Source organism: Panthera onca, chromosome D3, assembly GCF_046562875.1.
Source record: "Panthera onca isolate mPanOnc1 chromosome D3, mPanOnc1 haplotype 2, whole genome shotgun sequence".
Taxonomy (NCBI): Eukaryota; Metazoa; Chordata; class Mammalia; order Carnivora; family Felidae; genus Panthera; species Panthera onca.
This window is the reverse complement of record NC_138350.1, coordinates 3,529,123-3,550,546: the sequence shown is the minus strand read 5'-3', so window position 1 is coordinate 3,550,546 and position 21,424 is coordinate 3,529,123. Positions and strand designations below refer to the sequence as shown.

The 21,424-nt window shown below is 52.1% G+C and overlaps 1 long non-coding RNA gene and 1 other non-coding gene across 5 annotated transcripts in view; one reads left to right on the top strand and one right to left on the bottom strand.

Annotated features, from left to right (window-relative positions):
- LOC132665262 (uncharacterized) overlaps window positions 1–21,424 on the top strand; it is a 101,551-nt gene that overhangs the window by 37,309 nt on the left and 42,818 nt on the right. The window lies entirely within an intron of this gene.
- On the bottom strand, window positions 1,553–1,637 carry TRNAP-UGG (transfer RNA proline (anticodon UGG)). Its single transcript has one exon. It is a non-coding gene; the product is annotated as a tRNA-Pro (tRNA).

Sequence of the window (21,424 nt, the reverse complement as noted above, 5' to 3'; positions counted from 1 at the left end):
ATCTCTGCCCACATGGGTAGAATGTTCTGGTGGCCAGGGTGGAGGCCACGTGCCCCTCCTGCACTTGGGGGGCGGGCTCAGCCCCGCCCACACTGTGTGGAAGAGGGGAGGGCTGGGATTTGAGGTAGTCAGGCGCCAGCTCACGTACCCAGCACCTGTGCCTGAGCCACGGTTTGTAAATGGAATATACTTCCGTGTGGAGTAGTTTCAGTACTGGTACCTGCTTCCAAGGCTGGAAGAATTTGGCTCTGGGCGCTCAGGAACTGTGTGCGTATCGCGAATGAGTCCAAACTGATTTCTAGAGAGTTACACGGGGAGATCACAGTGGTGAGCTTTATTACGTGAAGCTGGACAGGGGCCCAGGCGCCCCTCTGAATGCATTTTCGAAGCGTGATCTGGGAAAGGAAGCAAAATGTAGGCTGTAGCAAGAAGTCTACGGCCAGGCTCCCTACGGCAATCATTTTGAGTTTGCAAGGGCCAGAGTATTTTAATTATCCGTGGGGCAGGGAGCTAGGGTCACCGGCTCACTATCGTGTAGGGAAGCGTCTTGCTTCAGATGGCTGGGAAAATAATTAGAGGGGCAATAAATACAAATGTCATTCAGATGAGGCTATTAAGAGTTGAAGCTTGACATTTCAGTATTTAGCATTATTAGTTATATGTGTAACAAGCCGTTGCACCGAAAACAAAATGATGGTAGATGAGTTGGTGTAAATTAAAGCATCCCATTTACCCCGCATGTAGTTTGAAGCTCCCCTTCCTTGCTAATCAGTCTGTTGCGCATAATGGCCGTTCTTGGCTGGGGGTGTTTCATCATGTTTTGCGCGTGGTCGTCCGCAAGTATTAGCAATAAATGGCATGACTGTCCCGCACGGAGATAACCGAGACTAGGCCGTATGCCCGCGGATGATTTGAACACCAGCCTGGTTGGTCTTGGGCAGAGGAGCTCAGAGGACAGCGTTCAGGGTTCAGAGGAGTTCACACGGATTCTGGCTGCTAAGACTTGACTCCCCTTAGGAGGGGGAGGAGTCCTTAGGAGGGCCCTCTTCCCCGCAGAAGTGCAAGGTGTTCAGGGACTGCTTGACTTTGAGGTCCCGTCTCGATGCTCTGAGTACTTGTTCTGCGAAGACGTTCAGTGCTGTCCCCTGACTGGATTAGCTCCAGAGGAGGCTTGAGAGCAAAGCCTGGACTTTCCAGCGCGTTCCTGGGAAGGTAAACACTGTCCTTGGCTTTACGCTCCCCCCAAATGTATTGTTTACATTTGGAGACTATTCTCTGGGCCCTTACCTGTCCTCACCACTTTGGGTTGAGATCTCTTTTATTCTGCATGAATAAGAACAAATAAATATGTTCCTGGAATTTATTAATATACCTGATATATTTGTGATATAATTATACTGGAATTAAGTAATTGAGATCCTCTATGTTTTATTTAAAAAATTATTTTAATGTTTATTCATTTTTGAGAGACAGAGCATGAGCGGGAGAGGGGCAGAAAGAGAAGGAGACACAGAATCCGAAGCAGGTTCCAGGCTCTGAGCTGTCCGCACAGAGCCTGACGTGGGGCTTGAACCCACAAACCGCGAGATCATGACCTGAGCCCAAGTCAGACGCTTAACCGACTGAGCCACCCAGGCACCCCTCTGTATGTTTTCTTTTCATTAGTCCACCCACATACGAACCACAGTGACAAGAGTTTGGGAAGTGAGCCACCCAAAGAGACACGCGATCAAAGTCATCTTGTCCTACACTTGGGACACGTCTTCAGTGATAACCCTGTGACCCCGGTCAAAATACCCGATGAATGGGGTGGTCTGGGGAGGAATTCAAGGTCAAAATACTTGGGGATGTTTTACGGAGATTTGAGTTTTTTCCTCCTCTTTTAACTTGAACCTGGAACTTGCAGATTCGCTTGGGCCAGAGAATTGTAAATACCCAAGGTAGCGCTCTGCCTGAAGGGGACGGCAATGCTCTTGAAACTTTGGACCAGGGGCACGATAGTTTCCCCTACTCCTGGTTGCTAGGGATTCCTGGAGCGCTGGCAAATGGCTCCAGCAGAGGCAAGGGGTGGCGAGTTGAATCACGGCCGGGGGAAGGATGTCGTGCCCCTGCGTGCTAACGCCTGCTTTTGAGGGCTGATCCATCTGAAAGTATACGGAGTCTCTGTTTCTTTCTGTGCTGGCAGAAAAGCAAGCCCCAGACTGGATGCAGTTCCAATCCAGAGGAAGCATGGTCCGTGCACAGAGGCCAGGAAGTCCACTCCTGTCGTGTGCCGGGAAGGCTAAGCGCTGGAGATGTCTGGCGAGGGGCACTCACGACGGTCACAGTCACTATCTATGAATTACCTTCCCTCACTGAAATAGAAGGAGCAGGGGCCACCCTTGCCTTAGTCACTGCTGTTTACCAGTGCCCGGAACAAAGCTGGCACAGGGTCCCTCCTCATTCGTTGCCGACCACGTGTCCGTGGGATGTATGTCCGCCCTGAGCGCATGCTCGTATGGGTCCAGCACTGGCGATCGTGTGTCTTCGGTATCTTGTCTCATCATCGGCGTCCTGACCTGGAGTTTCTAGGACCGCCCTGACTTCAAACATTATGCTCCCTTCATAAGGTGACACCTAATAGACTACGTGTTTGGATTCTGTATTCGAAGAGCGTGGTCTCTGGACTCTGACCCCTTTCTTTGGGGCAAGTCAATCTGCCTAGATCAGAGAGAGGACACGTCTTTGCTCTGGGGCCCAGCAGAGTTTTTAAAGACGCTAGCTCCCGGGGCTCTGACCTTGAATGTTCCGAGCTGAATTAGAAATTGACTCTTTGTTGCGATATTGGCCTCAGATAATAACCTCCCCCCCCCGCCCCCCACCAGGAGACTCTGCTTGTTTTCCAGTGTGTTTTTGGCCTTCCCCTGTGGTGGCAAATGGTGAGGAGAGTGGGGCCTGCTCGTAATGGCAGAGGTCAGTCTCCCCAGTGGCCATTAAATGGCCCACAGCCCCTCCCTCATTAGTGCAGAGTGGAGGGAGTCAGGCCAGCTCAGCCATCAGAAGGGACATCACCTTTCATTCTGGGACTCATTAGTGGCCTTCATCCTCTGGGGCCTGGTACCGACTCCCATCTAGACTTTGTCACCACCTGGCATCTCTGTCATGTCTGGAAATGCGCTACTGATGCTGTGTCTGAAAGCCGCATTTCTAGTGTTCCAGAACACTGAGTGAGCTCATTTTCAAATCCCTGTCCCGGAGCCCAGAGAAACAGCTCCTCAAGTCATGGGCATACCCCAAACCACTTCGGTTTCCATGTCCCATAACCGGACCCGTGAGTAGGTCTCCAGGGACAGAAGCCACAGATACCATTCTTTGCCACCGTTTGCTGTCACCTCATACGTGCATTTCACTCTTAATTACCCCGTTGGGCGGGGTGCCTGGGTGGCTCAGTCGGTTAAGCGTCCGACTTCGGCTCAGGTCATGATCTCGTGGTCCGTGAGTTCGAGCCCCGCGTCGGGCTCTGTGCTGACAGCTCGGAGCCCGGAGCCTGCTTCCGATTCTGTGTCTCCCTCTCTCTCTGACCCTCCCCCGTTCATGCTCTGTCTCTCTCTGTCTCAAAAATAAATAAACGTTAAAAAAAAATTAAAAAAAAAATTACCCCGTTGGGGGAAAAAATGAGTGTTTCCTAATCAAACTATTGCCAGGGAGGATACGGGCACATTTCCACATAAAATATTGCAGGAGTGCTGGAACGGGTCCCATCGGCAAAGGAAAAGTAAGATAAGAGAGTCACAGACACATAGTTCTTTCTAACCACATGGTTAGACCGAATTGCCTTAGAGTAATTATCCTTGGCCAGTGGTTTGACACTGGGGGCATTTTGTCCCCAAGAGGACGTTGGGTGATGCATGGATACACTGTTGGTTGTCACACTGGGATGTTACCGGCATCTAGTGGGTAGAAGCCAGGAAAGCTGCTGTGCATCCTACGGTGCCCCTGGACAGCCCTCACCCCCCGCTTTGCAAAAAATAATTATCTGGTCCATCATATCAGTAATGCCCAGGTTGAGAAACCCTGTCCTCTAAAAATGAGTTTGAGGCTTTTGTAATTAACACAATGAACCCGGTAGGAGATGTGACTGAAATATTGGATTTTCATTAATTGGAGACAGAGTATTTCATTTCTTCTGAAGGAGAGCTCATCACCTAGGACTATTTACACACTTTGGGTTTACAAGAGCCCGCAAATCCCTTCCATTGAATTTCTGCCCAGATGAGAAGTGTTGGAGAGACCCCAGGTTAATTGAACATTATACGAATTCTGATTTGATTTTTTTACTCAAATGGCATTCAGAATGCCATGCCACCTGTGGGCTAATTGTGACGCCCTCACTAAATCCTTCAGCTTCCTGGAGCTGGAGGCACCATTTAGGTTATCTGTGTCGCCCCAGTGTCTTTGCACTTGGGGCATGCACGGGACGTGTGCTTTCTTCGAACTACAGGTTTTGAATAGTTCGCTTGTGTTCTTTCTCCCGACTAGGTGTGTATATGTAAGTATGTGTGTATGCATGTGTGTGTGTGGGCATGAATATATGTCTGTGCGTGTATATACACGTAGGCACACGTACGCACATGTTCGGTCTTATATTTGATTTCTTTCTTTGCTCTAGTGGCATTTAAATAATCACCAGCGATCACTGGTATTTCTGCAGTGCTGTGAGCCCTGGTTTTTTGGGAGAGAGCTGGGCCTTCCTGCCACTTGCGATGCCCCCAGGGAAAGGTCATTTTTACTCTCCTTACCAGTACTGAGTCTGTTGTCACAAGACCTGCCTTCAAAACGTTAACATATCATTGCTGGCTTTGCTGGCGGCCATTAGGCCATTTTTTCTCTCTGGTGTGATGATGCTTCCCATACGGTTATCCTAAATGGATTTCTCTAAATTTTGAAGGTAACCGGTAGTTACCGAGCTCTAATTGCCTCCCAACCCTGTGGGGGATTTGGCCATGAGCTTGGTCTAGTCCTTGCTTTCAATAAGTTGAACACACAGCCTCAGAAGGCTCTCAGACCTCAGTATATCCACACCTCACACCCTGGCGAGTACGCTGATTCCAGGACAGGGCCCAGGTCCTACGGCCCTCCTCTGTGCTGGTGATGCTACTCCGTGGGTGCTTAATAATTGCTCTAGAAGGTTGTTGCATGGGAGGCATGGATACCAGTTAAATGCAGGGACCAAACCTCATACTTGGCTGCTTGAGATGTGAGTATCCTGGTTCTACCATTGTCTACTTCTGGACATTGGAAGTCTCTGTCTCTGTTAAGGGACAGTGGCATTAACTTGCCTGCCAAGAGCCTGAAATTTAAATGAAAGATCGTGGGGGCAGGGGCGCCTGGGTGGCTCAGTCAGCTAAGCATCTGACTTCGGCTCAGGTCACGATCTCACAGTTTGTGGGTTCGAGCCCCGCGTCGGGCTCTGTGCCGACAGCTCGGAGCCTGGAGCCTGCTTCTGATCTGTGTCTTTCTCACTCTCTCTCTGCCCCTCCCCTGCTTGCGCTCTGTCTCTCTGTCTCTCTCAAAAATAAGTAAACGTTAAAAAAAAAAAAAACAAAAAGGAAGATCTCACTTAGAAAGGGTCATCTGACCCTTCCAGAAGGGAAACCACAGTGTGGTCCTCTGTGCGTGAAGGCGTCGCTCCTGAGAAGCCGCTCCTGAGAAGTCAGCTGCTGTTTGGTCCCCCGCTGACCGCCTGGCTTGGAGTTTCGGTTGCCTTCCGCGGGCTCTGTGGCGAAGCCAGCCGGCCTGCAGACGCGGGGGGTGCGCCCTGGCTCCCCTAAGCCTTGACTTCCTCCTGTTCGCAAGGCTGTGCGCCCCACCATCGCTGGTGCTTTGACATGCGGGCAGGCGGTAGGATCGCATTGCTGGCCCCCTGTGGTCCGATGAGACAGCGACGTGCGCTGGCCGGTGACTCTGCAGCGGACGTGTCGCACGTCACTTCCGGGCCGGGGTTGCCCTTGGCCGTCCGAGAACCGCCAGAGCGCTGGCTGTGCACAGGGGACACCACCTGTGCGAAAATGGGACGAGGAGAAGCACACACATTTATTCATCTTGGATGCACTGAGTATCTTTGCCGGATTGATAAGGAAATAGAATAACATTGTTGACCTGCATCTGGGGTGGAGGGGTGCTGGGGTACCGCAGGGAGACAGGGTTTTCACCGTTTTACCACGGTATGCTTTTGGAAACGCTAGTTGTGTGGGAATGCGTTACTTATTCAAAATATCTTTAAATTAAACACATCGTAATGCAGGTTCTCTAGTTCGTGGCTCAGACAAACCCAAAACCATCCACCCCGAGGGGCAATGAGGAGAACTATTAACGGACTAACACCCATTCATAGCGAACACCGTCAGGGTCTGTCACCTGCTTTGTTAAGTTGCTAAGCACGGATTTAAGGTTAGGGGGCCCAGAAATAGCTACGCTTACAAAGGATATTTAAATTATTAGGCACGATAAGAGCTTTCGTTCTGGACAGTAATGGGGGAAACAGAGAGAGGGACGAGTCCTCAAGGCTGCCTTTAGAGAATCAGTGTAGGATGAGTTCTGTGCCTCCCTTTCCTGGAAGGGTTTTGGGATGTTGCCAGAGACAGAGACAGAAAGAAAAAAATGTAACTGGGTCAACTGTCTTAGCGGTACCCAGGCTTGTCACGGTGATTTCTACAACATCCAGTGAGCCTATTAGTGTGAGAAATGGCTTTGGGTTTGGCAGCTGAGGAAACTGACGCTCCCGAGCATTTGCTCGTTATTGAGTTATTGTTTTTGGCTCCGGAGAAGTGTTAGCTAAGCAAAAACGAGGTCACTCGAGCCAACCCGCAAGGTAGATCCTGCTTTAATGGAGAGAAGGAGAAAAACAGAAGGAACCCCAAATAATTTTCCTGGGGTTGTAAAATAGAGGGTTGGTGGAGGGTTGGTCCAGATGTTAGGAGATGAATTAAGACTCTGGGGGTTTCTTGGAGTGTTTCTGAGGAGACCATGTGAAGATCCAAAAAGAACAGCAGCGGCATCCGTGACGAGATAAGAGTCGGGATGACAGCGTTTTACTTTTATTTATTAAGCTATTTATTTATTTTAAAGCTCATTTTTGAGAGAGAGAGAGAGAGAGAGAGAGAGAGAGAGAGAGCGTGAGCAGGGGAGGAACAGAGAGAGAAGGAGACAGAGAACCCAAAGCAGGTTCCAAGCTCCGAGCTGTCAGCACAGAGCCTGACGCGGGGCTCGAACCTACGAACCGCGAGATCATGACCCGGCTGAAGGCGGACACTCAATTGACTAAGCCACCCAGGCGCCCCAACAGCGTTTTCCTTTTAAACACACTGTTTCCTGTGTACAGACATCCATATGCTGGGTATAGCAAACACCTGTGCACCTGCCACTCTGTTTATCGAGGCCTCACATCTTGCCAAATTTCCTGTACTTTCTTTAGTGCTGCGTGTTAAAGACCGTCATGTTTAAAACATCCCAGAAGCCATTTGAGCCTTAAGGTCTCAATTCTCAGACTGCATTCCGGTCTCCTCCTCCCCAGAGGTAGCTCTTCTCCTCAGTGTGGTCATTCTGATTATATTATAGATATTTAAGTCTATATTATATATATATATATGTTTACATTCTGGGAATGCTGTGTTTATAAATAGAAAGTTAACTCCTGTGGTTCAGGGGACGTATGTCATATATTGCATGATACAATGGTATATGATATACGATAGTATGATACGATGTGATGGTGTTATCACATGTATTTGTCACATATAATTGCAAACTTAGTTGTATAATTGCAAACTTAATTGCAAAAGTTTATTTGCAATTAGCTGTCTCTTTCAAGTTTATGTCTTCTGTGTGTGTGTGCTTGCCTGCACACCATCGGTATACACATGCACGCGTTCGGGAGACTAGTTAGCTTTTCCTGGAATTTTATGCAGAGGGTCATCCTGGAATCTCATTTACAAGCCTTCTTATGCTCACTGTAACGGCTTTGAGGCTCATGCACAGTGTTCTTTTTTTTTAATTTTTATTTATTTTTATTTTTTAACGTTTATTCATTTTTGAGAGACAGAGAGACACAGAGCATGAACGGGGGAGGGTCAGAGAGAGGGGGAGACACAGAATCGGAAGCAGGCTCCAGGCTCCGAGCTGTCAGCACAGAGCCCGATGCGGGGCTTGAACTCACGGACCGCGAGATCATGACCTGAGCCGAAATCGGATGCTTAACCGACTGAGCCACCCAGGCGCCCCTCATGCACAGTGAGTGTTCTTTCTTGCTGATTATGCTCCCTATTTGGACATCCAAAAACTTGTTTTTTTGTTTTTTGTTTTTTTTTTTTTTTTGTTTTTTATTCACCTGCCAATAGACATTTGAATTGGTTCTAGTTTTTGGTTTTATAAATAAAGCTGCCGCGAACAGAATATCCAGGCACAAGACTTTGTGAGCATGTGTGGTTTTTTTGGGTTTTTTGCTTTGTTTTGTTTTTGCTTTTGCTTTTGTTTTTTGCTCTTAGGTAAGTATCTAGAAGAGGTCTTTACAGCTGGTCGGATGCTTTATACGCACTTAACATTAGAAGCATGCTAACCTGTTTTCCACGGGTGTTGTGCCACCCACTGTTCCCTCGGCAATGCCTGAGAAACTTGCTTGTGATTTCACTTTGCCAACAGATGCCATGGTCAGTTTATCTTGCCTGTAAATTTAGCCACTGTGATGGGTTTGCCATTTTTGTACTGATTTGCATTTCTCTATTGTCCAAAGATTTTGAGCATCTCTCCCTGTGCTCATTGACAACTCATGTTTCCTTTTTTTTTGTAAAACATCCTCTCAAATTGTTTGTCCATTTTCATAGTGAACTGCTTGGGGGTTTTTTGTTGTTGTTAGGTTATAGGAACTCTTTATAGAGGGTCTCTATCTGGTGTGTGTGTTGTGAACATTTTCTCTAAGCTTGTGGTTGGCCTTTTTGTTGTAATGTTTATTTATTTATTTTGGGGAGAAGGAGAGGGAGAGCATGAGCAGGGGAGGAGCAGAGAGAGAGGGAGAGACAGAATCCCAAGCAGGCCCCACGCTGTCAACGCAGAGCCTGACGCAGGGCTTGAACTCCTGAACCGCGAAATCATGACCTGAGCCTAAACCAAGAGTTGGACGCTTAACCGACTGAGCCACCCAGGCACCCCTCCCTTTTTGTTTCCTTAGTGGTGTTTTTCAAGGAGCAGAAGTTTTAAATTTTGATGAAGTCCAAGATGTTTGTGTTTCGTGATTCACACTTTGATTGTTTCTTCTAAGAAACATTTACCCTAGTCAACTTTGCTAAAATCTGTCGTACGTTTTCTTACAGAAATTTTATAAACTTACAAGATTGTATTTAGTTATGTGATACAGTGGGTGTAGTTTTTTTATCTACAGTGTGAGATAAGGAGGGCGTTCGCTTTTGAATAGATATCCACTTGAGTATTGACGTCTGTTGACAAAGCTTTTCTTTCCCCATTGAATCGTCTAGTCCCGGTTGTCAAACATCAACAGCATTTACAAAGTGGTTCCACTTCTGAATACCATCCCACGCTACTGATGATCACGTCTACGTTTTGCAAACAAACCTGTCTTGAGTATTGTAACTTCACGGTAAGTTTTGAAATCAGATCTGTTAAGTCCTCCAGTTAAAAAAAAAATACTTGGGTTATTCTGGGTTGTTTGAATTTCTGCACAAACCGTGGATGGCACTGGTGTGTCAGTTTCTACCAAAGTCCTCTGCGATCTTGATGTGGGTTACATTGACTTTAGATCAATACAGCGAGGACGAACACTGTAATCATTCCGAGGCTTTCCATCTGTGAACAATGGTATAACTTTTTACTTACGTAAAGCTTATTTCCTTTCTCTCAGCAGCGTTCTGTAGTGTCCAAATCTTAAATGTGTCTGTTAGATTTATCCCTAGGTATTTTATGGTTGGGATTCACTGTAGCTTTTTTCAAACTTTATTTTCCAATTGGCTGCTGTTCGTAAATCCAACTGATTATTTTGAAATTTTGTATCCATACCCTGGCAAAAATCTTGCAAAATTTGTAGATTCCCTGAGATTTTTCTGTCGCCTGTAAGTAGGGACAATTTCACGCCTTCTGACCTCCAGACCTATTTTCCTTATTTGATGTTATGCTTTCTATTCTATTCTAATTTTATTTTTTTCAGGGCTGAGATCCCCAGAACAGTTTTGAATAACAGCAGTGAGAGTGGACATCCTTGCCTTGTTTCCGATCTCAGGAGGAAACAACTCTGTCTTTCATCACGGAGTGTGTGTGATGCTTGCTAAAGTTTCACGTAGGTGTCCTTTCCCATCTTGGAGGTCCCTTCATTCCCCTGTTTCCTTGGAGCTTTTATTATGGATGGCACCAGGAGCAGGGACGCTGCCAAGAAACTGAGAGATGCAGGCACGCTTCTCAGTCTCCCCACTTTCCCCTGAACCATCTCTGGCCCTGGAAGAATTCCACTCTTGGCCGATAAAGCGAATCATTCTAAGCAGTGACTGATTAGAAGGTCCTGCTTTCTCTCCACGAGGGGAGGGGAGTTCACAGAAGGAAGCAGTAAATTTAAATTAGCACGAGGAGCAGCCCAGGCGGTAGGAAACCTAATGGGACAGAACCCAGTCTGAGCTCAGAGGGAACGTGCCTGCCCACTGTGATTTCACGGCCACGGCACAGTTTCCCTTTGTCTCTCACTCGTGAGCCTCGTTAATGTGTCCGTTTTGGACGCAGCCGTGTAAAAGCAGCAGCATCTCTTCTGGGTGGTGGGTCTGGCTAGACGGAGCATGATCAGGCCGTCCTTGTTGCAAAAGCAAGCTGGCTTTGACTTTTCTGTTTTTCTGGCCCACCAAGTCTTAAGGAAGCAGGGACCCGGAGCCCGGCCCCCGAGTGTGCTGAATCAGACACGGTCTTTATGACGATGTGCTGACAGACCCCTGCACGGAGGAGCGACGTGTCTGTGGTGGAAGGAAGCCGCTCCTGACTCAGGAGAGAGAGGGTCTCCAGGGGGCCGTCACCATTCTGACCTTCCAGACTGCGGAGGGACAGGAAAACTCACCCAGTGGGCATGCTGCCTGTTTATTACTCCTGATTTCTGGGGGGATCATTTTGTCTTCTGCGTCGTCCGCCCTTGGGGGCACGGCCAGAGGGGCCCACGTTTGTGAGACACGGGGCTCAGCGCAGGGCCTCAGACGCCGTCTGTCCAGGAGTCTTCAGCGGTCATTTCCCGAGACGCGGGTGCGTATTGTGGGCGAATGGGCGAGAAGGGGTGTAGGAGAAACAGGGGAGGAGCAGAGACTGGCTGACTAAGGAACACGGCCCTGTGTAAATAAAAGGGGCGTCAGCTCTGGCTCCGGCTGACTGCCTCCGTGTGAGGATGGGACTCCAGCACGGCCAGAGCCTCCGATGTTTTCAAAAACACACCCACGTTGCCTGGCTTTTTAAAAATGCGTTTATTTTATTTTATTGACGTTGGAACAGGACCCCTGAGCTGACCCCAGTCCGCCGAAAGGTCGATGTGAAACGGTCTCCGAATCCCAGGAGGTGCGGCACGGGCCTGGGAGGTCACGGTCGCCAGTGCCGGCAGCTGTGAGCGGCCCCCTTCCTGCTCAGCACCCGTGTGGCTCACCTTGGAGGAGAGTTGCCCGGAGATCACGAGAGGGGCCTGAGATCCTGAGAGGGGCTGGCAGATGGAGAACTGACTTCCCCTGGCAGTGGTCGGCAGTCATTCTTGTAGAGCCCCGGGTGCCTTCTGATAACGGTCTGCAGCCTGAAGCAGTCTTTGTCTGGGTGATTCGGTCCCTGGAGACATTAGCCATCTCGAGACCCTTTCTGTCCCCTCCCTGAGGGCGGGGACTGTTGCTGCTCTGATTGATTTGCCTGCAGTGGCCTCCTAATTGTTTATTTAGCTTTTCAGCCAGAGCTCGGTACAGGCACCCAGCTAAATCCTGTGATGGGAGGTGTGGGTGCTCCCTGGATCATCTGCCTGTGCCGCTCCGCCCTCTCCCTCACCCGGCCGGAAGGTACCGGAAGCATCTCACGCACGGCGACCGTAAGTCTTCACGGAGCTCCGGCGCTCAGCCTGTCCCGGGACAGTGGACACCGGTGGCCTGGCCTTGGTCTTGGCGGTCGTCTCTGCTCCAGCAAAGCCCGGGGCCTCTCTTGGGCCGTTAGAGGCTCAGGCCCCGAAAGCAGGCTAACTGGCCTCGAACACCAGCTCTGCCTCCTGCCAGGTTTCTAGCCTTGGAGAGGCTGCCCGACGTCGGCGTGTCAGCTTTGCCGGTGTTAGTTCCCAGTTCCCGTGTGGATTGCCACGCTTGCAGCGCCCCATCCACGTAGGTGGTTAGGACACTGCCGACACACGCCGTCTGGACGCCGGCCGCTCATCGTCAGCGGTATCTTCTGGAGAAAGGTGCCCTCACGGGGGTTTGCTTGCGAACAGTCAAACCACATCGCTGCTGAAGTCGTCCTATTTTGTTGAATTCCTCGGCCGTCTGTGGGCAGGGCCTCAGACGTCTTCCAGCGTGAAGGGACAGGTGCACGGACTCTGCGTTTGGCACAGGGGACGGCCAGCTTTGCAGAGTGCCCTAAGGAAGGCCATTCCCTCTGGACACAAGCTGGAGTCTGGGCGGGGCGAGGGGGCGTTTCTTCCTTCTCCCACTGACTCTATCACCTCCTCCTGAACAGCGTGGACTCAGGACAGAGCTTTAGGAAAAAGTTCTTTGAAGAAATAGACGACTCTGAAAAGCCAGTTAATACTTTTAATCCTTTAACTAAGTTTTTGCAAGTCAAGGAGGTTTGTAATAAATGCCTTTTAATCCTTTAAGTTTTTACAAGTCAAGGAGGTTTGTAATAAACGCCTGGGAGGAATGACGAAGAGGGACACGGTGCCCTTTCTGCCTTCAGTCTGGTAGGTGCTGCCCACGTGCGCAGAACGGTTGGAGAATAGCCAGCCGCAGGAACACGGAGAACGAGAGCCCTCTTATCGTGTCTTCCTCTCTGGGGCTGAACTCCACTCTGTGACCGACAGACGGCTTAGGATGAGTCTTGGAAAGCTTCTGGTCTCAACAGAGAAGTTCCACATGTCACCGTGCGTCCACTGCTTCCCGGCTCCCTTTCATTCTCCCTCCAGGTGACTCCGAAGATAAAAGCAGTCGCATTTCCAGGTGGCAGGCACCCAGCAGGGCAGGACGATCCCCGTACGTGACCGTGCACCCTTGCCGGTGAGACCCGAAGGCAGCGTGCCAGGCTTTTTCCTGGCGAAGCCGTTACTGGAGATAAGTGATAAGTGATGGGAGTTTCTGGAGACGTTACGAGAGCCCGCGATGCCTGTGTTGCTCCCGGTTCTTTCTGTGAAGGAAGGAGGGATGGGAGGAGAGAGAGAGAAGACGGCCTTGCCTCCCGGACAGAGGGCCCGGATCCGCGCTGGCCCGCGCCTTCCCGGGGGCTCCCTCGGGAAGGCGGGCGAGGGTGACGCTCTGTGTGCCGTGAGCCAGCCCGCCGTGTTTAATTAAACACGATCTCTGACTGCGGCAGGCGGATGTATACACCCCCAAACAGAGACGTCTGGAGGGGAAACAGCAGCTTTCACTTAACACGGAGCAGGTGCGTTGCCAGCACGTCGGCTGTGGCCCTGTCGTATTCTGTCACTGGCGGTGTCTGTGCGCTCACGGCACAGGGAGGCAGGTGAGGAGCAGGGACGCCTGCCGGCACCTGCCGAAGGCTCGACGGAGCCATCGGGTCCAGTCGCCCCTTTGGCTGTCGTCTTGTCTCTGAGCAGGTGAGGTTGAGGAGTTAACCTGCGGGAGCAGAAGCGGGAGGAGGCGACACGGGCAGCACCACTGCTCGGACAGCCGGGTCCGGATTCAGGAAAATGCAGATTCCCACCTCTGCTTTGCCCCCCACGGGCCGGGAGCACCAGGCAGGTCTCCCTGAGCCTCACTATTGCCGTCTGGTTATGGGGTGGTGCTGCCCCAGAGGGCACCGCCGAGTGCCTGGTGCGCAGTGAGCAGCATCACTTGCACAGGGCACCACGTCGTGGACCACGGAGCGCTGAGCCAATGCACCTGCCCCACCGCGCGTGACGTGCGTTTCGGGGTCTCGGACGCACGTGGCCCACGGGCATGTTTTATTTGGTCGTCCGAAATATTTGCGTCTCGTGCATGCATTTTCAAAACCGAAGCGTCCGAAATATTTGCGTCTCGTGCATGCATTTTCAAGACCGACGTTTAGGAATTTCACGTGATGTTGAGGTTTCTGGCTTGAGATATTTGGAACACCTGGCACCTCTGAACCAATGGCCTTGTAGCAGGTGGAGTCACGAGATACGTGCGTATGCTCTTGGAAGGGTGTCTTTCCCTCCACATCGCCCTGAACACGCAGGCGTCTCGATTCACAACGCCTGACTTCCTGCGAGGGGCATTAATTTTGGCCCTCGTTCCAGAACCGAAAAGGCCAATGCTCCCCCCTGGCTCGGGGAGCTTTCTAATTCTGTCATTTGTCTAAATTCCTTCTGGACGGTTTTGTTTGGTGTTCGGCGGGTGCTGTTCATCACAAGGGCAGAGCTTAAGGGGCGGCTTCTGATCTCCGGTGAACGCGGTGTAGGCGGCCGGCTGAGAGTACCAACTCCGCGTGACTGTGGCGGTTCGTAATTCCCAAGCGCGTCCTTGCGCGTGCCCTGACTTGACTTTCACCTGTGAGCCGCGTAGGGAAGAAATGACGGTCCTTTGCCCCGAGCGTTTGACGACTCTGACCACTGGGTCTCCTTCTTGAGATGCCTTGCTCACTTGCGATCTGGGCCAGTGCCCTCCCCCTCAGCTCTCTTTAAGAAATGTCGTGGGGATCGGGGCGCCTGGGGGGCTCAGTTGGTGAAGCAGCCAACTCTTAATTTCGGCTGAGGTCATGATCTCATAGTTCATGAGTCTGAGCCCCACGCTGGCCTCTGCACTGGTGGTGTGGAGCCTGCTTGGGATCCTCTCTCTCTCTCTCTCTCTCTCTCCCTCTCTCTGCCTCTCCTCTGCTTGTTTGAGCGCTCCCAATAAATAAACCTAAAAAAAAGAAAAGAACAGAAATGCTCTGGGGTCAGGCAGAGCCGGAAGACCGCCGATGTAAGGGGCTGGGCCCGTCCCTTCTTGCTGCTATAACAGATCAGCACAGACCGCGGCATAAAACGGGGCAATTCTGCCTCACCGTACGCGGAGGGGCCACACGGGTCTCGCTGGGCTCACATGAAGGTGTGCACAGGGCCGCGTTCCTTCTCAGGCTCCGGCACAGAATCCCTTTTCTGGCCTTTTCCAACCTCCGGAGGCCGCCCGCGTTCCGGGCTGGTGACGCCCTCCATCTTCCAGCCGCAGTGGCTGTTCAAGGACTTCTCAAGCCATGTCCCCCTGACACTGGCATTCGTGTCTCCCTCTTCCGTGGACGGGGACCCTTGTGGTTCCACTGGGCGACTGAGGCACAGGTTCCGGGGGTAAGACGTGGACATGTTGGGGGGCGTTATTCTGTTTGTCACGGGCACTTGAACAGGTGTCATTACTGGTGATCTACTCAGAGCCTGTCATATGCAGAAGGCATGTGATAACCCTTCTGCAAAGGGAAGCGAGTCACTGTCCCCAGGCGCCGTCCCCCTCACAATGCTGTCTCGTGCCCCATCCTGCCTGGAGCCCCATCCTTTCTCCCGTCTGCCTGGCCCGTGGGGACCATTACATTGACACAGGCCGCCTGGTCTCCTGCCAAGCGTTAGAAGGCACTGGCTTTCTGCCCCTCTGCTGTGCACACCCCAGGCTCGGGGCTGGCAGACCGTGCCACTAGCTGGTCCCTGGGAGAGCCTCCTCCCGAAGGGACTCTCCAGGTCGGCTTGTCTGCCCATTTAGGCCTCGGCTCGGGGTCACCTTCCTCTCAGAGGGGCCCCACGGACCCTTCTCGAGAGTCCCCGACCCCGCGAGAGGCTGGCGGCAGGAAGAGCTCAAGGGTGCATAGAGCCAAAGCCCTGAGCTTGTTTAGGTGAGCGCCCTGAGCAGCCCGGATTCCCAGCCCCGTCACTCTGAGCCCCCCTGAATCAGTGAGATCTTTAGAGGAGAATCGAGATGCAGCGCGCCCACGCTTTCAGCGAGAAATTAATTTGGGATCGATGTGAAGCTGACTTTTTAATGATTTCGTACGCGTTTATTTGCTTGTCCTTCAAGCGGGGAGTGAGTGCCTCCTATAGACCCAAGTCAGCCACTTAGTATGTGTCGATCGATCGATTCGTGTTTGCCAGGACCAGTCTCTCGGCCGTGCGTCGACAAGGGGAGCTGGTGGTCCTGGACTTCGGGAGTGCCGCAGTGACATTCGTGGTGACAGCTTCGCTTTGCTCTCCCTTTGGTTTTTGTTTTGCAGCGTTTTCCCGTCAAGATGCATATCACCCGCGCTAGGCGATGGGCTCCGGGGGCTTCCGTGAGACTGTCTGGGAAGGCACTCACGAATCACAGAGCCGTGCCGCACAGGGGGAGTGTAGGGATTTCGCCTCCCAGGTTCTGTGTGGTGTTCGAGGCCGGCCTAGTTAGGGCTTCCCCTCCCCCGGCCTGCCCTGTACCCTCTTGCGGGAGGCCTTGACACCCTTTGTCTGTACCTGTGTGCACCGAGGAGAGGGGGGACTCTACATCTCGAGAAGCTCCCGTTGGTGCTGAAAGCAGGGTCTTAAATCTGCATAAGGACCCTTCCCTTGCTCAGTGTGTTCCCCTACCTCCCCGCCCCCCCCCCCCAATTGGCTCCTCCCTGCAAACCCAGCCTCTTCTGTCTTTAGCAGCAAATGGCATTGGAGGTGATGGCTTGGGCCATTTCTGGGAGTTACTCCCTTTTCCTGGGTCTCTCCTTCTCCGCGAGGCATGTGTGTGATTAAACTTCTGTTTGCTTTTTTCCGCTAACCTTTTCTTTCATGAGGGTTTTGGCCAAGAACCTAGAAGGGCAGGGGGAAATTATTTTTCCTCCCCTACGTGGTCATTGGTGCTGTGGACGATGTTTCCGGCTTTGGGGGTCACAGGGGTCCTACTGTACCGGGCAGCGTAACCGGTGATTGAAGTGTGACCAGACGGCAGCCGTCTCACTCTGGGGGAGACCCCTTGAGATCTCGGTTTTATTGGGCACAGCTGTGGCAGCAGGGGTTCAAGGGGGCGGGGTCTGCCCCCGGGGGTGTCTGGACCACAGCCTTCCGGCACGGATGTGCTCCCGCCAGCAGACCAGCCTCTCTGCCTTCCCGGGCGTGGCTCCGTGGACGCTGTAGCTCGATTTGAGGCGGGGGCAGAATACGTGACCCCGAAATGTGCCACTTTGGCATGTGGATTATTTTGAGCTGCAAGCAATTAAGCCCCTGCAGACTCAGAACAACTTCTCCCTCCCCCTCAACTACCTACAGGAATACGGGCCCGGCCCAGAAAGAGAGAGACGCCCGGAGACAACCTTTTCTCTGGAAGTCGGATCTGGGCGGCGTGCAAACACCTAATCGCTACACACGTGCTCCGCCTTGTCCTGCCAGCCTCCCTCCTGCCCCACGAAGCCCAGACCTTCTCCATTCCTCTGCTCAGGATGCAACGTGAGCCCCAACTGCCCGACTGGCCCTCAGTGTCCTATCTTTCACAAATCTCCCATACAGATGAAATTAAATTTGTTCTTCTTCTGTTAATCTGCCTCATGTCAATTTAATTATTAGGCCAGCCGGGGAACCCAGAAGGGAGGAAGGAAAATTCGCCGCCGCCCCGGCAGATGACGAGGGGGCGTGTTGACCGAGGTGCCCGCTGGGGCTGGGAGAGTGCACACGCGCGTGGGGCTGCGTTACCTCCGGCTGTCCCGCCTCCTCCGAGCCAGCTTCCGTTTCCTCATCCACAGAAGTTCTTAAGTCAGTTGACTCAGTGGACTCTTTCTGGATTCCTAGGCTGTGCCAAGCACTGCTCCAGGCACGGGAATAAGGCAATACGCACGACATGGCCCCGGTCCCCCTGGAACTTTCAGCGGAGTGAGAGCTGCCGTGCCCCGTCTGGTGTGCGCCTTAGACCCCTTCGGCTGTGTGGCGTAGCCTGTAGTCTCAACTCCCGTCAACGCTTTTAGGTAAAAACTTAAAATACGTAGCATTGTGAAGGCAGTGAATTACGCGGGGATGTAGTTCTGAAAAACCACGAAATAGGAACGTAGGCACGTCTTTATTGCTACCTTCGTAACAAGATCAAGCGGCAGGTCCGATAGCCGCTATAATTTTGCAGCCGTGCTGGGTATAATTGACATTTGGAAACATCTGCTGTGACTTGAACATGAGGTGAAAATATCCGTAATTTCCACCGGTGATAACGTCGCAGATCCTGCTAATGCCACTATGGTTTGTTGCCTATATTTATAATAGAATCCTTGAAGGAAATGTCGAATTGACATTAGAAGTTTGTGAGCATAAGAATATGATTCTTACGGCACCCAAGATTATGAAATTTATCTCTGGACTCCCCAGTGTCTTCCGATCAATAACGCTTAGAGTGGGGAGGGGCAAGGTAGAAAGAACCAAAAATACATACACGCAGTGACAGGATATTTTAAGTACTGTAAGTCAGAACGAAGCAGGGGGTGTGGGAGACAGGGCTGGGGTGAGGGTGCCGTTCTGGGGGAGCCATCACGGATCATGGAGAGCCTTGTAGGAAAGTGGCGTCTGAGCAGAGAGCTGAAGGAAGTCAAAGAGTGAGTCCTCGTGTGTACCGGGAAGGAGGTGCAAAGGCCCTGAGGTGGGGGTGTGTTTGGTGCATCCGGGGAGCTGTAAAGTGTCTGTGTTCACGGTGGGGCAAGTGGCAGGGGTAGGGGGTGTGCTGAGACAGTTCCCGCGGGGGTGGCACACAGGATGGGCTTACACAGTGGGGACCCTTGTGTCCCCATCAGCGTGCTGCTGAAGGAACCGAATATGCTGAGGACGCACGGCCTTTGAGGTTTCTGCGGGGGCCAAGACCACCGTGAGAGGGTGCCGGATGGTGTCCTAAGTAGGACAGCAAAGTGGTTGCACTGAATCAGGGTCTGCATGACGGTTCCCCCTTTCAGGACTCTCTCTCTCTCTCTCTCTCTAATAGATTTTAATTTTTAGAGCAATTTTAGGGTCACAGAAAAATGAGTGGAAAGTACAGAGCTCCCCCCACCCCTACCCCCGATCTCTCTTTTTCATCCCAGACGAGCCGGAGCCACAGACTCTGCCTTCAATTCACAGGGCCGTTTTTCTTTCGCGATACCGTCTCCAGGTTTCCTTCTATTGGATGCCGACGTCTCCCACTTAACGTAACAGGACGCTGTATTTGAGAATATGTACTCTTATTTAAATTAGAAACCCGCAAATCAGTTGGAAGGAAAATGCGAGGTGAGCAACGGAGGCCGCGCGGGGCGTGAACGACGGCGGCCCGGGCCGTGCTGCTGCGGGTGAGGGCACTAGGGAGCCAGTGCAGGCTGCGGAACGTGGGGGTGCAGGCTCCTCAGAGTGGTCCCTGCTCTGGAAAGCGCGGGCCTCCACCAAGCGCTTCGGCCCCGGCCGCGGCCTCCTGCTCTCGGAAGGAGGCTCACGCGGGGACCATCGCTGCCCTTCGTCCAGCCGTGGGGTCCGTTCCCGGCTCCGGGTACGTCGTCCAGCTCCGGGAAGGTCCCTTGAAGACGGAAGTTCCCCTGCTCAAGTGCTGTGGTCGCCACCTGCCGGGGGCGAGAGGTCTTGTCTTGGGAAGGGGCGCGTTGCTTAGCAGAGGCGAGGCGTTCGGAAGGTCTGAGGACCAGGGTGACGCCCACGGACGGCTGGCGGCTTCCGACCCCCCCTGAGGGAGGACGTCCTCCTCTGTCGCCCAGAGCCACTGGCGGCATTCTTCCACGCCCCCGCCCCCCACCAGCCCTGGACTCAGGTTGCCTTGCTGCATGACCTTGGCAGAACCCCTCCCTGTCTCTGGGCCTCAGTTTCCCCTCTGTGAAAGGGGAGTGTGGACCAGGTGGTTTGTTTCTTTTCATATGTTGTTTTTATTCTTTCCATTTTTTTTTTTTTTTTAAACAAATTTTATTTATTTTTGGGACAGAGAGAGACAGAGCATGAACGGGGGAGGGGCAGAGAGAGAGGGAGACACAGAATCGGAAACAGGCTCCAGGCTCCGAGCCATCAGCCCAGAGCCTGACGCGGGGCTCGAACTCACGGACCGCGAGATCGTGACCTGGCTGAAGTCGGACGCTTAACCGACTGCGCCACCCAGGCGCCCCTATTCTTTCCATTTTTTGTGTCTCCAAAATATTCAGTATGTCCCCACTTTGTATGTATCCTCTGTAGCTTTCTTTAGGTCACACACGTCCAGGCACACAGTCACAGGGTGGCATTGTTTCTCTGGTCTGTCATTTTGTGTCTTTACAAAAATGGGCTCGTTCTGTACACATTTCTTTACAACTTACCATTTTCCATTTACATTGCAAGAATCCCCCTGGAGGTGAGTAGAACAGACGCGAAACATTCTGCCTATAATATTCCATTTTTTCAGTAAGTGCAATTTACTCAGCCTTCCGTTTCATTTGGGTGTTCGAGCTATTTGCAGGTTTTGGTTTTATTTTGCTTGCCTGTGGTGGTCCCCAAACAATGACGCAATAAACAACCTTTTACACAGTTCCTCATTACTTGTGCCCATAATTGTATCACACCTAGAAATCGGACAGCAGGATCAAAAAGCATGTGTCCAAATTTCCTTTGATTTTTGCCGGATTAGTGTTCCCACGAGCAGCACGTAGAACGCAGACTCCTTCCCATCCCTGAGAGGGGGTTGTCACTCTGTGAAACCCTTGCCAACCTGGTGAGGGGGCTGCCCCGGAAAGCTCCTTCCTCGGGCATCTGACAGCTCCCTGTTGCGGGGTCCTTCGGGGGGAATTCAGTCTGAAATTCCCCCACAGGGTTGATTGTGCTCCATTGAAGAAAGACACTTTCCTCCTTCAGACTTTTCAGCCTCGGACTCTTAAGTAGCAACCGCCCTGGGGCATGCAAGCATTTATGAACTTGCTCATAATGTATCTAACTTGGCTTCTGAAGGAAGAAGGGAGCCCCTCTCCCTCCCAAAACACAGCTAAAAGAACCAAAAAAATGTTTAAGATCAAGGTCATGGAACAGCAGCAGCTTAACCCTGTGATGGCCCATTAAAGCCACTTGTGGGGACCAGGGGTCAGGGTGCAGGGAAGCCCCAACTTAGGACCCAGATGGCGGGGTGCCTGGCAGCCCAGCTTGGCCCTGAGCCCTGTAACGAGAGGACAGAGCCATGCCTTGGAGACCTGGGGGTGGTGTGCAGGGTGGGGACAGCCCGGGTCTGGCACACGGCCCCGCCCCGGTGTTCTGAGCCTGGAGATTGGGGTGCAGCGGCCCTGGGGCCCCCAGGGGGCAGGTCTCATTGCAGCGACG